The sequence below is a fragment of the Ambystoma mexicanum genome, chromosome 6p (assembly GCF_040938575.1).
Source record: "Ambystoma mexicanum isolate Mex_15411 chromosome 6p, UKY_AmexF1_1, whole genome shotgun sequence".
NCBI lineage: Eukaryota > Metazoa > Chordata > Amphibia > Caudata > Ambystomatidae > Ambystoma > Ambystoma mexicanum.
Window position 1 is genome coordinate 821,381,646 of NC_090935.1, and position 18,716 is coordinate 821,400,361.

Sequence of the window (18,716 nt, forward strand, 5' to 3'; positions counted from 1 at the left end):
TGGATCGGTAGGGGTGGTAAATGTGATGCACCTAGATGGATCGTTGAGGGATGGGGATTATATTGAACTTGGATGGCTCTTGCTGTCGGAAATGTTGTTGCACTTGGATGGTTGTTTGGGTGTGGGAAATGACAATGCACCTAGAAGACTGCACATGTAGGTCAACAAGTGTGTTGCACCTGGAGCAAATGATTTAAGTTATAACATGCACTGCACTTGAATATCTGAAGACTAGCACATGCCTGGCACTTAGAAGAAGTTTGTAAGATAGTATGTAATATTAGCCTGCCTTTATGCTCAAGATCTATGCTGGTAACCTTCATTGCAACTACAAATCCAAAGTCAGCATTGGTATCCTGATATCGCAGTTAGTAGATGGCAGTTAGTCTCGTTTATAGAACTGGAAAGATGGCCAGTAAGAATTTCAAGGTAGACTTTCTATGACACTTTCAGAATCCTATATCCTAGATCCCATGGTAGCCTGCCTGTCACGCCTGGTAGAGGTACTAGGACAGCCAGTTGATTGCACTTAGAAGTCTTGAGGGTAGCCTCTCCATAGTGCCAAGAAGGGTCTACAAGGGTAGCTGGATTTTTGTCCCCACAGAAGATCTGAGGAAGCTCCATCTGAGCTCCAGTGACGTATAAACACACCACTTAGGTGGACATCTGCCGCAGGCACTGCTATCCATCCACACACATAAGAATGAAGCTACGACTGCTGCCAAAATTCAGTCTAGCTGGATGCTTGATGTTTTTAAGCCTGCTCACTCCAGACTTGCCTCAACACCTCTGCCATTGGAATACAGCAACAGCCTTTGACAAAAAAACGGTTTAGCTGGACACATAACACGTCGCTTGCACTCGCACACACTTGTGACCCCCCTCAGCACCCACTCATATGCCTGATCTCTTGGGTTGCTTACCGGAGCCTAGCAAACCCATCCAATCGCTAATCTTGTCCATATGCATACAGATATTCTAAACCTCTATGGGAATTTCCCATATTCTTAACTGCAGTCCCAGAGGGCTTTACCACCACAAGCGCGTTGAGACTATAGTAATGATAAAAGGTGCTATATAAATGACAGTTACAATCCTATACTCCATATTGGAAGTTCGCTGCAACTGCAGACGCTAGCATCCTCCCGTACATCTCCCGATGGCCGCCTCCATTATGGCAGCTGCCATGTTCTGACTTGCCACACCCAAGATGGCAGATTTCCACTTCTGGTTCAGGACTGGGAAAGGGGTGGCGGAGATACGGCTAGAAAGCTGGCGTTAACCACAGTTTCAACTTGCCCTGTTGAGTATTGCTAGGATTTCTCCATGTTTCGCCTCAGGCTTCTATTTGGATCCTTTCTGCCTCCTTGTTTTGTCCTCTTTCTCCCATCTCTGTCTGGGTTCCTGCTTGCCTCTTCTTCTGCTTCTCTGTCTTGTCTTCAGGAGTCTTATTTAGTTCAAGTGCAGGATCCTTCAGGCACTCATAGCAATGACAAAGAGTGGACATGGCCTGTGTTCCCTGATGTACATGGTAAATATCATAGAAAATGCTTGCATTGTTTTTCAGACTTTGGGGCTTTGGTTATTTCCTTTGAAGCAGCAACTCTCACCACATGGTTTCCCCCACTGCTACCCTTAAATGCTTACGTCTCTGTGCCGTGGTGTATGGTCATGTCATGGTGTCTTTGTCTTTTAGTTCTTGTGACATGATGGGCATGTTAGATAGAAGAGTATGCATAGTATGTGACAAAGTATTTTGGAGTGCTTGGTATTTGGCAACCAGTGTGTGAAAAGCAGAATGTCTTTTGCAGCCATGACATGCTATGGATAAACCAAAGCAAGTTGTAAAACCTCCTTCAAGCACTACCATGCCACAACAGTGGTCTTCCTTCTGAGACGCTACAGTTTCCTGTTATTTGGGGATTCAACCAACACTCCAGATCCAGTTCGGCCATGTGGAACTGGCCCCTCTGCATCTATTCAGCCTTTTGCATCCTCCCCAAGACAATATACGTCAGCAGTGGCCATGATGGGTGCCATAATAAAGGTCTTGGCCATGAAACACATCATGGACTTCGACTGTGATCTGATGCCACAGCTCCTTTGGTCACCACTGGCCCAGTTCCCAATCCCTGTACCACTTGCTACCCCACCAATACTTCCTCCTCTCATACCATTCATGACCTAACAATGGGTAGGCTGTTGCAGCTTAAACCCAAATCTTCCCACACCCCTGCAACACTTTCGTTGGCTTGACTGAGATGCTGCAGAGGTAGATTTAATAGACATGGAATTTCAATGCTGAAGAAAAACATGAGGCATTGATAAGGTGCCCTATTATATTCAAGTATGTGTCTTTTCCAATGCACAAGATGCAGAGACTGTAACACATAGGAATATTGTTATAGACCATCTTCTATTCTCTACAAATGGCTCTGATTCTACAAAGAATCTTTACTAAAGAACATTTGTTGAGTCTGCGCTTGAAAACATGAATTATATAATCAAGGCCTGGTGCCTGTTTCTGTTTATTGTGTGAGAAATGCTGCTATGAAAATTCAGGTAAACTCTGATTGCAGTGTCGTTGAAAGGTACATTTCTAAACATGTAACAATACAAGTATAGTGACTAATGTGTAGTTCCATAAACCAATTTGCTCTGTATTCTGTCTCTATGTAAATGTGACATTCTAGAACTGTTGTGATGTATTTGTAAAGGGAGTCATGCACGCTTTAAACACAAGGGAAACAAGTGATGGTATTTTAGAATATATAGTAATCATGCAGGAATTAGATTTTGTGTATTATAAATAGCATGGTAAGTACATGGCTTTGCACAAACTAGCTATTCAGTGAATCCCATGACAAGTTAATTTAAGATCACATTGCATTTGAAAACAATTGCCTTGGTAGGCCAAAGGTGGTCACGAGATGGCCATCTGTCAACAACCACACATCCTAGTCTTCATCAAAGAAACTATTAGGCCATATTGTATCAATATAGTCACATGCTAAGGGCTTGGAAAGTACAGGAAAAATTGGGCTAAATACATTATGGGAATTGGATCTCCATAGTCCCCTAGTACTTTACGACTGTCAGATATCATGGTACAGGGGGTTTTCTTTCTCTTTAACAATACATCAAATTAACCAGAATGATTTTGTTTATACCTGTTCAGAATTCTGGCTGGGCATTAAGTGCATTTGTACATGATTGCTTGATGACATCAGTCCTGAAGATTTGCTCATTAATCCTTAAGCTGAAATGAAACCTCCTTAAACCATATCCCTTTATATTTGCGAATAATGTCAAAATACATTGATCTCTGTAACTTTGCAACAAGGTGGTCTATCAGAAAAGAGAAAACTGTTTAAACCGAGAGAGCAACCCCCTTGATAGGAGACTAAACATGAAATATATTTATCAATTAATAATGCAATTATATAGTTTTAATAACTGCCATTTTTATGCCACAAACACATTTTGCGTATACCTGAAGTCTGTATAATTGTGGGATTTTGAAAATCCATATGCCAATAATGGGAACATTTCCTATTGAGGTATGGGAGAAATATGGAATTGAGTTCTCAATTGTACATAACCACCCATGTCTCATATCTAAAATATTTTGGACCTATCACATAAGGGGGTTTATTTTCTGTGTCAACATCTTCAGAGAACCAATGGGAAGACTCAACCAATCAAAAATTATGATGGTTGATTCCATGGTATGGGCACAATTTAGACCCTGTACAAGTCAAAGCCTGTGGAACTTTGCAGACAGAGAGACCTCTGTCTGAATAGATGAGTGCTGAGGTGGGATAATAATTTGCGATGGGAGGCCGGAACCATGGGCCTTCTTCAAGTGGAGGTTTGACACAGACTTTGCCTAAAATAGACCAGAATCCCTCAGACGAATTGAAAGCATAAACCAGTAGCCTAGCTGACTGGAGAGTTACCTAGAAGCTTTAAAGGGACATGCTGGTTCTATGCCTTAAAAGAAAAACCCAGAAGTGAATATGAAAGCCCCAATGCAATTTTATATCCTCAACAGAAGGGTAAACTACCTACGAATTGATTTCAAATAGAAAACAAATATTTTCAGTGTAAAATATATGTTGCTTTCTGACCACATTCAAAGCTAATAGAGAATTGACATTGAATAGGATGATAGCGCCTAGTTGCCTCTGGGCTTTGCACGCTTTATAAATGTACGAATAAATAAATAAAATGGCATTTTCCATGCAAAATTCTCAGTGTCGTTTAACCATACCCAAGTGAATTAAACCCTGTGTTTTCACAAGTGCAGTCAGCGACTGGGGCTGTGGACCAGTGTACATTGTTCCATAGCTTTACAGTGGATTAATGCATTTTGACATGTGAAGGCCATAATCATTGAAAAAAGAGCATGTTTAGAAAGCCCACATAATTCTAGTTGAGTCAAAGGGAGCTTTGCTGGGCCCCTTCCATTCCACACAAAATGATTCCAGTTAAAATGACCAGTCAAATCTTCTTGAGGACATTGTGCAGAAGGGTAAGTACTCTGTAATAAAGAGACCCGATCTTTGGAGTAAAATTGGGAGGAGATTTATTATATCTTCATAAAAATACTCTAAAATGAAAGCACAGCTTCCCTGACCCCAACCTAATAGATCCTTAATGCAGCCCACCACTGCTTGTATTTCACATGGATAATTCTAGAAGCCCACAGTAACATGTACATACATCAGAATAATAAGTCAATATAGACATTGTTTTAAAGATATTTCTACATGTTTGATGTTGCCTTTGTTTGTTAGCAGCACTTGTCATTGGAGAAAATAAATTGCCTCAAGTAATTTGTAATTCAACAGTTGCTTATTGCGTTTGGAAATCTTTAATACACACTTGCCAACAAGCTGCAATGTTAACATTTAATTGCATATTATTTACAAACATATCGATAAATACATTTGATTTTTATGAATGGATGTATGTGTTGTATTAAATAGCAAGATATTTACAGACAAGTAACATTTTCTGTAGATAAGTTGTCTGTGTTATTTGTATAACTTTGTTGGAGATTTCCCCAGCATAAAGTTGTGAGTTCCACCATTTGGTTTTGATTTAGTCTTCATTCAAAACCGAATATTAATCACTAACGCAGCCTGTTTCTTGTCCCCGAATTTAGGGGTGAGACTTTGTATTAGGGGGTGTTAGATCAGGGAATTCTCCCTGTGGAATTAAAAATCGTATCCACAGAATGTCAGGCAACATAATCAGCAAAGTAAGACTTGGGTTAGAAACAATTAGAAAAAAACACTAACTTGCATGGAATTGCAGATGACACAATTTAAAAGGCTAGGTTTTTCATGGCATCCTGCAAGACATGGTTGCCTGGATAGGCCTTAAAGAAGGCACACATTCCCTTACTGAACTGTGATGAACCCGATGGTGTCAGCACTCCTTTCCTGACGGCGACCTCTTCCCCATGTGGACAGGGGACGGCAGCCGTTACCTGACCCTGGGGGCAGCTATATGAGGCAGGATCACATGGGGGGAGACGACCTCCGGGGGAGTAGCAGGCACCATCAGATGAGACATGGATACCCCATCCATGCCCAATGCCTAATTGCATATTGTTATATCTCCCCTCATCCACCTAAGAAGGGTACTGAAGACCTTCAAACAAGATCTGTATGCAAGCCCTCAAAATCTGACTTGCCTTTTAAGACTCATGAAACACCTTCTCAGACTCTACCTACAAGTCATCCAGAACTGACTTGCACTAAAGAATACTAAGAACACTTATCCAGACCTAACATGCAAGTCATAAAGAATGGAATTCCATTCCCATAACTACAAGGATACTAGGACGTGGAAGATGAGCTGATTAATGCAGAGCAGAAAAGGCCAAGAGCACAAGCTGCGTTCAAGTTGGTATGAGCCTATACCTGTAGCCGGAAAATGTAAACGGCAAAAGCAGCTGATTGAAAACCTGTTCCTCTTGGTACGGACAGAGAGACCATGAGGCTGGAGAGTATTCCGTGGAGCCAACTGGCTCGAGAAACAGGAAATGGAAAGTGAACCATGAGAGAGAACAGGCTGCGGGAACGCCAGAAGCCGACAGAGGGCTCCTGGGCATTTGCAGGTATTGAGAGGCAGCGTTTGCCTTACTGAAGCCCGAAATGAAGCAGTCGAGCCCAGACGAATCACGGGAGGCACCGAAGCCAAGGAACATAGGTAACGTGATGGAACCAAAGGCTGAATGGCTACCACTGGCTTGCTGTGGGAGAAACCGAGTACGCCAGAAAGAGCCTGTGAGTCCACCCAAGGGGCATGGGGACACCGGGACGTATTGGCAGTCATGTCAACCCAGAATAATTGTTAATGAAACAAATGAAGCACATGAAAGAGAAAGAACAAGTGGACATTTCTTTAAAAGGAAGAACAGAACAAAATAAAAAGACTTTCAGGTTTGTGAGTGTATGCAATACACCGATAAGAAAAGCCCTGGCAGGCAGATAAAATATCAGATAAAGCAAACATAAGAGAATATCAAGTTTGGAAGTATGTGCAGAGCCCACATAAGGAAAGCCCTGGCAGGAGAGTATACCAAACAGTTGCAAGTATGTGCATATAAGAAAGCCCTGGCAGTAGAGTATACCAGGCAATTGCAAGCGTGTGCATATAAGAAAGCCCTGGTAGGGAAGCACACCAGGCGAAGGCAAGCTGAGCAGTGTATAGGAAATGCATCACCTAAAGGGGTCCTGCAAAAGATTTATCAGAACTAGCAAAAAGGCTGTACTGATCAAGAGAAAAGCAGTGAAAACCTGGAAGGGGAGTACACCAGGTATCCTAACAAGATAAAGACAAAGAACCAAGTGGTTTTGTGTACTAGTTGCGTTGTGGATCAAAAGAAACTCGAGGGACTGATATTTTTTAATATACAAGAGTACGAGAAATCCAGGGGAAGGGAACCACCCTCTGGAACAAGGACTTCTATCCTTCTGGAACATTTGTATTGGAATTACGCATTTTTCCTTTTTGAACTTTTATAAACCACTCAAGGCCAAAGTCATTGCCCTTTTCACCAGAGTTTATTCTGTCAGAATGTGAAGGCCAGAATAGTACTTTTGACACAGGACAGTTTTGATTTGACATTCTGACTTTGACAGACCCTTAGGTTTGGTTTTAGTTAGGGAAACACCTCTTAGAATAAGGCCATAGAAGCATTTCCCAACCCCCTTTTTATTTTAATAAAAGTCTTTGACCAAAGCCATGACTCCCTTGTGTCAGAGTCTAATTCCTGGCTCCCCACATATGGTGTCTGAAGTGGGATCGGGCTCAGTTGACACAAATTGGAGGACTGTCAGGTTTGAAAAACGTAACAGAACTTCCGAACCATCAGTAGCTACAGAAAAGTCCATTACATTTAATTTATGTAGTAGCAGGTGTGAGTTAATACAACCTGGAGACCAAGAATCAATACCAACTAATCTGGTTTTAATACCCCTGTCAGGCACTTCTATCAGTCTTGCCTCCAAGTCGGGTTTGACTTGGCGATATGGCCTGGATGGCTTAGCAGGCATCATAGACCCTGACTATAGAGGTGACCTAAAAGTCTTGATTCAGAACAGCTTGAAGGAAGCATATCAAGTAAAGGCAGGAGAAAATATAGCCCATGGGATCCTGGAGAAGGATTTGTTTGCCAAAGCAGAGGAAGTCAAGACCACTGATTAAACTGAGAGGGGAAGCAAAGGCTTTGGAGAGACCGATGCAGATTCCCCAACTACATCTGAGGCTTTACCACCTAAAGCTCATCCAGCCACCTGATTGCATTTGTCATCAGATGCAATTACTTTATACGAATCTCCAGCGTTATATGGCACACTTGCAGAGTCTGTTATTTATACAGTCGCCCGGGGTTCATCGCTCCGCACACTCCAAATGCCCCAGTACCGCACCGCACAGCACAGGCTTCACTGCATCCGGATGCTCCCCCCACCCCCTTGGCGAGCCACACCGTGCTGCGCCTACACCTGCTGCCTCCCAGCATCTTTTTCTTTGAAACCAACCAACCAGTTCCGATATGGGCCATCACTCCACTCTGGCGTCCGGGAGCCCGGCTGCCGCTCTCCCCCAGAAGCCCACACAAGCCACACAGCCCACCTGTGTCGATCTCTGCTCCAAGGCCACCACAACGAGCTAGAGTCACTGTTCAGGGTGCCTCTTCCCCTCAAAGCACATCGGGTTTCATAAAACCGTCAACACTGGTCGATATACGGTGCTTTCTCAGGATGCAGCACTAGTGCATGGAGCCTCATGGCTGAGCAGCCATATTGCTCAGCTGCTCCACAGCGCCCCGCACTAGCTAATTTTAAGTTTGCTTAAAAAATGCACTCTTGTGAACTCCCACTTATGACTACGATGAACTTCCACGTGGGTGTTTTAGCCTGATAAACTAAACTTCCTACACATGAATCCACAATAACAATTTTTACATGTATTTTTAGCTCACATTTGCCATCAGGCTTTCTCTAAAAGTATCCAAACATTTTCAGATGTTTATTTTTGGTGTCCGCAAAAAGAATGAAATACCTGAAAATGTATGTTTTTGGATAATAAGGGTAGTTCCCCAGTGGTCTGTCTAATTAGATGCTTCATTGAAGTTTCAAATGTTTGTGAGTATGGTGACCAACAGGTTTAAGTAGGACTAGGTTGAAGAGAAAGACGATTTGTGTGAAGAGCGATAAAATCAAGGTTAGATGTGCAGAGAAGGAGACAAAGTGAAAGTTGTAGACCAAGACTATTAGGCAGAAGAAGGGTGAGGTCGAGAAGCATGTGCACAAGGAGGACATTAGGGATATTGCAGGCAGTTTTTGACATTTGAATGGGTTGGCGCTTGATTCAAATTGAAAAATAATTGTAGAGTAAAACCCCCTTCCTTTTAGACCTTGCATTAGTGGCTATGTTGTGTGATTCCAGATCTCCTCCTAATAAACCTTTCCGTCCCTGCTAATTACTGGTTCTATGTGAAAAGACCTCATTTTAAAGGTCTCAAGAGAAATAGACTGATTTACAATGCCAGGTTTTCTTTTGATCGTAAAAACAGCATTGTAAAGGTATTTTTTTCTCGAGACCTTTAAAATGTGTTAAAAAAAAATATATATATTCAAATGGATTGTGTCCTCCAACGTATTCCTCATGTTTGACATGTAGTGTCCAGCTTGGGAAAGGTTTCTCGGCAGAGGGCTCCCTGCATCGATGGTGCCCAGTCGATGTCCCTCGAAGGCCACAGTTGATGGTGATGTCATCGGATGTTATAAGTAGCACGCACAGCGCCCCTTGGCCTCAGTTCCATTTTTCCATGAACGTGTTTTCTTCGTGAGAAACTCAGTGCGCCTCGTACTTGTGCAGTATTGCTGTTGATCTTTTCAATGATGTCTTTGTCTTCTACCCCGACGACCCCTTGTTCCGGGTTCAAGAAATGTGAGGAGTGCTGCTCCAAGATGTCCATTACGGATCTGCATCGAGTCTGTCTGTGGTGCCTGGGCGAGGGCCACGAGATTGAAACATCCATGATGGGAAAGGCCTTGCGGGAGCGAAAGGGGAAGCTTCAGGTAGGCAAGGTGTCCAATCCCAGTAAATCCTGACCGGCTGGCCCTTTGACCGATGAGTCGAGAGGGGATTCTCCTTGGCAGAAGAAGGCCAAGCGTTCAAGGTCTTGTAGTGGTTCCCGCCACTTTTCGTCCTCGTCGAAGCGTTCGGGGAGAAGGCACCGCCGGTCGCCTTCCTCGTCTTCTTCGTCAAGCGGCACCCCCAAGAGGGTGACATGTCCATCCAAATAATCGACACCGGCAGAGTGGGAAGCTTTTTGTGTCGAGATGTTTAAAATCTTTGACAAACAGGGCAGAGTTCTGTCCGTGCCTTTTGTGGATGCCGGCAAGGAGCGGTCTCGGCCGGACACTCGCACGCCCGCTAGCTCGGGTACTCGGCATGATCCACATCGGGAGCCCTCGAGGCCTGGATCGTACAAAGTATCGAAGGATCATTCGAGACTTGAAGGGACGTCAAGGTCGTCGACACCTTCAAAGTCTTCGAAGCCATCAACGCCATGGTTGGTGCCCATCGGGTCTTCGATGCCTGTCAGGCCTTTGGCGCCACTGCCGAAACCGTTGACGCCGAAGCTGTTGACGCCTGCTGGCCCAGATTTACAGCTCATCCCACATTGCCTGTTGACCCTCCAAGGAAGGCTCTGGCTAAATCGAAGTCAACGCATTTGCCGATTTCAAAGCCTCTGGGTTCCATTCCCGAGAGATTGTGTCACTCTTCCGAAAAAGGATTTATTTTTTAGGAACCTCACTTCCATTTCTGAGGAGGAGGAGCGTTCGGATGAGGAGGATGCCCCTTTAGGACTCCAGTATTGTACTCCTAATGTGCCAGAATGCCTCATTTCAGGAAAGTAGGATGAAAGATATGTGTGATACTTTGCACAATGCTAGTGGTATTGATACCTCTCCTGAGCTGGAGTTCGGAAGGCCAGAAACAGGGGAGCATGCCGACTCCTTGTACCGACACCTTATGTCTGAGGTTGTTGAATATTTGGGCTGGTCTAGACCTCCAGCGTCTTATGATCAGGATGATCTTACAGACATTTTGGACAGGGGTCCACCTACGGATCCTGTGTTACCTTTCTATGTGGCTCTTCAAAAAAGGGTGGCAACGAATTGGGAAACCCCAGAAACTAATCAGGCAGTTGACCAGTTTCTTACAAGGAAATACCGCCCCTCCAGTAGTGACCCCGGCTACCTGTCAACACACCCCACTCCAGAGGCTCTGATGGTCCAGGCACCTACAGCTACCTCAAAACGGGCAGCGTACCCTACCATCCCTCCTGATAGGGACAATAAGCGCGTAGATGGATGGGCGTAGAAGGTATTTTCGGTGGGGAGTATGACGTTGAAATTAGCCAACTCCACTTGTGCGCTTGCAAAATTCTTGTACACTCTGTGGGAATGCATCTCTATGGTGGCATAGCATATTTCCGAAGGGGATAAGAAGGACGGCTTCCTGGCTATTGTTAAGGACGGCAAGGAAGCCATGTGCGAGTCCCTCCAGTCTGGGTTGGATTCTGCAGATAGCATCAGTAGATCCATGGTTACGAGCACTGTGATACCCAGGTTTGCGTGGTTGCGAATGTCGGGCTTTTGCACCTGATATGCAGGCTAGACTTCTCAACTTGTCATCGGGTCTCATCTTTTTGGCAGCAAAGCTGACGAGAGCCTTGAGAAGTTGCAGACTTGTAAGGCGGCCGCCAAGTCTTTAGGCGTCGCCGTTAGGCAACCTCAGCCTTTTCGTGCTAGTGGACAACCATGGAGGGGTAGATTCATTCGTTATTACTCCTCATTCAGAAAGGCAAGAGGAATGGCCAAAGAGGCCAATGAAAGTTTCCATGTGGTGGACGAGGTAGAGGTGCCAAGTGAGCTCAAGCAGCAGCCACTTCAAAACCGCTCTGAGGGCTTGAGTCACAGTTCTCCAGTGGGGGGCAGATTGTCTCAGCATCTAGAAGAATGGCGAGACAATACTTCAGATGTGTGGGCTCTGGAAACAGGAGCCTCAGACCAATCTACCGGGGAAACCCTCTTTGAGGATTCCAGAGCTGCTCCTTGTGCAGGAAATTCTGACCCTGCTAGAGGAAGGACCTATAGAACCAGTGCCTGTAGCGGAGAGGAACAAGGGTTGGTATTCCCCATATTTTTGTATTCCCAAAAAGGATGGGGGGACTGAGACATCTTGGACTTGCAATACTTGAATAAGTTCCTCAGGAAAGACAAATTCAAGATGGTCACTCTTTCTCAGATCCTTCAGGTCCTCCAACTTCAGGATTGGTTGGTATCATTGGACCTTCAGGATGCTTATGTTCATGTGCCAATAAATCTCAAGCACTGAAAATGCCTGAGGTTCACCGTTGGCAGCTCTCCCTATCAGTTTTGAGTCCTGCCATTTGGGATGACCTCCGCCAGAGGGTATTCACCAAACAGATGGTGGTGGTGGCAGCGCATTCTAGTAGAGGGACTTCACGTATACCCCCTACCTGAACGATTGCCGGATCAGGGCGTGTTCTCCCGAACAAGCCTAGGATCACCTCAACGTTACCTGACACTCTCTTCACAGACTGGGCTTCTCCCTCAATTTCAAGAAGTCCCATATGACACCTTCTCAACAGCTCCAGTACATTGGGGCTGTATTAGACACGTCCTTGGCGAAAGTGCTCGCCACCCAAAGTCAGGGCTCGGGACATTCTCCAGATGGTAACGAAATTCCAAAATGCCCAGAGTCTTCCGGCCTTCGAATTCTTGAGGTTGCTCGGCCTCATGGCATACTGCATTTTCCTGCCTGGTGCCAGAGGCCCGCCTGAGAATGAGATCCCTTCAATGAGCTCTCCGATCGCAATGGTCCCAGTTCTCAGGACAGATGTCGGACCGCCTTCAGATTCCGTCCAGAGTCTCGCACGATCTTCTGTGGTGGGCTGGCAAGGGGAATGTTCTGAAGGGAGAACACTTGTGGAAACCATGGACGGAGATAACTGTAGTGACGGACGCCTCACTCACGGGGTGGGGAGCTCATGCCAACGACTTGACTGTCAGCGGTCCGTGGTCTCCATCGGAGACTACACAAACCACACATCAATCTTTTGGCGCTGAGAGCAATCAGACCGGCGCTGAAGGCTTGTCTGCCCTCTGTACGGGGAAATAATGTCCTGATAATGACAGACAATACGGTAGCCATGCACTACCTCAACAAGAGAGGAGGCGTAGGGTCACTACCACTGTGCAGAGAGACAATGCAGCTCTGGTATTGGGCTATCAAAGAAGGAATCTCCCTATCAGCAGTTCACCTAGCCGTGGAGGAGAACACGTCGGCGGACGGTCTGAGCAAGCAGAGCACGCTCTCCCACAAGTGGGAACTGGCTCAGGAGTCCTTCAAAAGATGTTCACCCTTTAGGGAACTCCTAAAGTGGATCTGTTCGCGAACATTGTCAACCGGAAGTGCGAGCTGTACTGCTCAAGGCAATTTCCTCTGAGAGGAGCTTTAGGAGATGCGTTCGTGGTGGATTGGGAATACCCACTGCTGTACACGTTTCCTCTAGTCCCCGTTATTCCTCAAGTAATCAGGAGGTTTGGGAGCCGCATGATCCTCATTTCCCCGGATTGGGCCAGGAGAACGTGCTGCCCGGACCTTCTGGACATGTCCATCTGTCCTCCGATACGCCTTCCACACAGAGAGGATCTTCTCTCGCTAGAGGAACGTCGGGTTCTCCATCCAGAGGTTAACACTCTCAACCTTCACGCTTGGTTTCTGAAAGATTGAGGTACAAGGATTGGGACCTCCCGGATGTCGTGATGGAGGTGTTGCTTTCTGCCAGAAGGCCAGCAACAAAGTCTCTGTACCGTTGCCCGATTGGAATATGTTTTGTGGCTGGTGCAGAGACAAGAATGTTGATCATTTTCAGGGTACAATGTCGGATGTTCTATCCTTTTTGCTTTCATTAGCACACAAAGGGCTTCAGGTTGGAACCATTAAGGGTTACCTGGCAGCGCTTTACATTTTTAAGCGCTCATCAGAGGAATGTTCCTATTTCAAGATCCCTCTGGTCACTCAATTTTTAAAAGGGCTCACAAATGTGTTTCCGCCATCTACATTTCAGGTTCCGGTTTGGGACCTCAACCTGGTTTTAAAATGTTGGATGTGTGCACCATTTGAACCCTTGCTGTCCGTTGAGGTTGTTGACCTTTAAGACCATACTGTTGGCTGCTCTTACATCTGCAAGCATAGTGAGCGATTTGCAAATGCTTTCTTCTAAGCCACCCTTTACTACATTCCACAAGCACAGGGTTGTGTTGAGGGTGAAACCCTCTTTTCATGCCTAAGGTTGTTTTGGACTTTCACTTAAGTCAGAAAATTGTGCTGCTGGCCTTCTCTCCTCCTTCACATCCTTGTAAGGCTGAGATAGGTTGAACCCTAGGAGAGCACTAAGCTTTTATATTTCCAGAATGTCGAAATTGAGAGTGGATGACCAACTGTTTATAGGGTATACTGGACACAGACTAGGCCAGGCTGTTTCTAAACAGACCTTGTCTAGGTGGATCACCCTCACGATTTCTGAATGCTACAGACTGGCAGGCAAGGACACGCTGAGGGCTTGCGTGCACATTCCACGAGAGGCATGGCCAGTTCAACAGCCCTGCAGAGGGGTGTCCCTATTAAAAACATTTGTGATGCTGCCACATGGTCATCCACACACACGTTTACTAAGCATTACTCTTGGGATATTTCCCATGCTCAGGATGTTGCTTTTGGTAAGGCAGTCCTTTACTCTGCCCTTTAAAAATTCTTCATGTCTAAATTCTTCACCCTCTTCCTATCATGGATACTGCTTTGGGAGTCTGTCACAGATGAGGAATACACTGGAGGACACACTCCATTCGAAGAACAAGTTACTTACCCCTGGTAATGCTATTTCGATTGGATGTTCCTCCAACATATTCCTCATCACCCTCCCAACCTACCCCTCTTTTGAATTTCCCATGCTATTACAGCTTTCGTTCTAACAAGACAGAGTACTGTCCTGCCTGTGTTTATGTGCACTTCTGCTACACGAGGAGGGGAAAAAAAGAACTGAGGGCAACGGGCGCCGTGCGTGCTACTTATAACATCTGATGACATCACCCTCGAAGGAGGCCTTCGAGGGACATCGACTCTATGCCATCGACGCAGGGAGCCCTCTGCGGAGAAATGTTTCTGAAGCAGCCGAAGCTGGACACTACATGCCAAAAATGGGGAATACGTTGGAGGAACATCCAGTTGAAAGAACGTTACCAGGGGGTAAGTAACTTGCTCTTCTGGGGGTTTCACCCCCGAACCCCCCATTGTTCCTGCTCGTACCCCCCACCCCTCCCCCATCCTGCAGGATTTCAACCCTAGCCCCTAACCCCACCCCCCACACTCCGCCCAAACCAAAACACATACATACAAACAACACACACACCCACACACTTACCCGTTCTCCTCGCCCTCCGCTTCCAGGTCCCGCAGAGCCTGTCAGCTCCTGCGCACACTTGTGTGCGACAGGGGGGTGACGGTTTCATTTAGAAAGACCTAAATCGGTCTTTTAGTGAAAAGATCTTTATAAAAAGATCTTTTCACTTAGGACCCAACTACTTTTTTTTATCGATTTAACACTTCCTCTAATGCTTAAAACAGTTAAAGTGCCTGGTGTGAAACACCCAGTAGCTGCACTTTCACCCTCTACCTGTCCCATGTTGACTCTGTCCTGCTAAATTTCTTGACTCGTTCTCCAAGTCTTTTGGAACGTGTGGTTTTCTGTTCCCTCACAAAAAAATTCTGTTTAATCACTCTGTTTTGTTTCCTTATTGTAAACAAGTTCCTCCCAATTAAGTCAATGTGATTATCTTGGCTCCGTTGTCAAAAAACACATTTTATAGCATACACGACAGCACTGTGATTTTCTGTTGCCTCACAAAATACATTTCGTTGTTTTCACACTGAATGTAATTGAGCTTCTTCAGCCACATGCATTTTGTTTACCACCAAAGCCAATGGTTGTGTTTTTTTTCTTCGTCGCCAAAAATATGTTTTCTATACAACATAAACTACTTCATTTTGATTTTCTATTAGCTCACACAGAAACATGTTTTGGTTTTGCTTATTTATTGCTTCCTAACATTAATCGCGGTGACCGCATTTATCACTCAGAAACATGGCTGCCGTTTGCATGGCCTCTTGGGAATGGGGGCTGGCCTATTGTCCGCCAGTTGCATGTTTTTGTATGGTTTAGGCTCCAATAGGGGTCCCGTTGGGGTCCCGTTGCAGCTTTTGATAATCCCCTCAACCTTGCTCAAAGCACACATTGCTCTATCAGTTAAGGGTTTACCTTTCATACTCGGTGGGGGAGGGGCGCTTTTGAGAGGGGATCGACATTGCAATCTGCCGGCATGATGTGTTTAGATAGAGAATTGCACGAGGGTTACCACATTACGCATTAGAGGAATGTGTAGTACAGAGTGGTAGAAGTAGAACAGCTGTTTTTTTTTTTGGCGGAGTCACCTGAACTGCATAATAAAATTTATTGAAACAAAACCATGCATGCGAGTATAAGAAATGGGTTGACAAAAAATGATCAACGCCGTGAAAATGTTAAATGTTCTATCTTTTTTGGATCATTACACTGCGGCAATATGGTGCAGCCTGTTTACTGTATGTGTACTTCAGTGTGTACTATTACTGTAATTCCAAATACAGTATGCAATTTTAAAAAAGCCTGCAACTAAATGATATAATGGATCATAAATCTCCTATTACAATTCAGTTTTGTTGTTAGTAAAATTGCCTTGTTGTAATTCTTTCCGGGAGCTCGTTATAATTAGATTTATCTTGCCTAGTTGCCCGCTGAATACATTCATCTGACTTTTCTGCTCTCCTTTTGCATCTTTCGGAAAACCACGTTTTTTACCCTGAAGTAAGTTGGCCCTCCTATATTAATAAAGTTGGTGTCCTTCAGTTTTTCATTCCCACTTCACTGTACACTTGCCATCAGTCAAGATTCAAAAGACTTCCTAATGTATTCACAAGACTTTTAAAGGGGGCTGCAAACAGACCAAATGCCTTTATGCTGTATCTACTTAACTAATTACCACTGTCTCGGTAGTGGTCATTTCATGTGTGTTTCTCGGCACTGGAATATTCTGCTCACCAGGGATTACATTTTTGGTTAGGGACCTTTTCATGAAGTCTGTTATTCTGGGCCCATGGGTGCATCTGACAACCAAGCAATATTCACATTTGCCACTCTCCGAACCTTTTCATTTCTGTTAAGTATCTTCTCCATTTATATAATTAAACTGGCAGCATATAGTTGGAAATCACTTTAGGTAGTGTCATACATGACAACAGTGCCTTTCTTTCCCACTCACCTGCTCCTCGACCCTCATTCTTTCTAAATCCTCTGTGTTTTGTAGATAAGGAGGACAGGGCCCCTGGACTGCTCTCCCTCTGGTAAGAGGTCGAGATCGGCCTAGGACATATCCCACAGGGTGTCCGTAAGGCCAAGCGTCAGACTGATGAACCGACTAGAGATGCCACAGCTGGGGGGCCTAGTTCAGGGTACACACGCTCCCCGTCACCATGCCCACCCACGGGGTTGGGTATCGTCTGCGAGACATTCAAAACATGACCCTTCGTCGAAGGGTAAACTGAAGAAGCATTCAGTAAGGAGGTCACGTCAAGGTCCTCGTCGATGACTATGTCCACGATTTCATCGGCGGCGATACACAAGCAGAGGCCCCATCAACAATGCCTCCGACCACAACTCTGATGACCAAGCGCCCGTCAACGGTTTCTGACCAAGCCCCTGTCGACGGTTGCCAACCAAGCCCCCGTCGATGTTTGACCCGTCAACGGCTGTGGGCAGCGCATCTCTGTGAACGACTGTCGACGGCGGGAGAGAAATCCAGGGTATCGCTGAACCGAGGCCCTCTACCGCTCCAACCAGGATTTCTTCTTCGTCAACTACCACTACTCAGTCGGTAAAGGCACCAGTTGTATCTTCTACTCTGAAGGAAGCGGCAAGACCAAAAGATCTGTTACCAGCAATGGATTTTCTTCCCAGAGCGGTGGTGTGGGGTCGGAAGGGGGTTGAGTCTGCACAAGTTCTGAGGAGGAAGCGTTACAGGAATGCCTAGACAAGGGTGGCAACAGCCCGATAGGCATGGGGTCACCAAGGCATACAAGCCCAGTGAGACAAATTAACCCTCCATCAGTGCCCCCTCCTGTGGCCCTGCCACAGGTCTCTAGGTACATGTCTTAGGATATTTTCACTGTGCTCAGTTCTCTGGTATCAGAGATACAACATCGGCTGCCACCAATAGCAGCCTCGTAGGGGAGCGACCCCCATGTACAGCCCTCCAAGGCATCCGCAGAGGCACCGCTCTGCTTGCCCGAAGCGTGCCAGATGCAACAGCGGGAATTGCACAGCAAACGGATACTTCAACGATACTGCAATGATACCAGCACCACAGACACGGATGAGCACATGGGTGTAATTTTAGGGTGGGACAGGGGTGTTTGTCCCCCCCAATTTTCATGGCACACCATTTTTCTCCATTCATTTGGCTGGGGCACCTTTTCTTCAGATGTCATGTCCCCCCCAACATTTTCAGCAAAGTTACTCCACTGGATGAGCTTGACGACTTTATTCCTGTGGATGGGGACCCGATAGGTGCTGATGATGCTCCCAGGCTTCTCCCCCTGATTAAGTGGGGTCGTTCCACTCCATGATGGCTAGGGTCTTCAACTTGGTGCCCGAGGAAAAGAAAAACAATGGTTTCCTTTAGCAGAGGCACACATCGACCAGGAAGACACTATTATCTGTCCCTTTACTTGAAGAGGTGTGGGAGGAAGACCTTGCGCTAATGAAGACCCCAAGCTCCGCACCAGCAAAGAGGGACAGGTTAGAGATGGAATACAGGGTGCCACACTCAGCCCTCAAGTGTCTCAGATCACATCCATCACCGGATTCCGTGGTGTCAGCCGCAGCAAGCAAGCGGTCTGCTAACCCATCCTCCAAGTCTATGGTTCCACCAGACCAAGAAGGAAAGAAGCTGGATGTAATGGGGAAGCGGGTCATATACACTGCAGCATCAACCGCCAAGGCC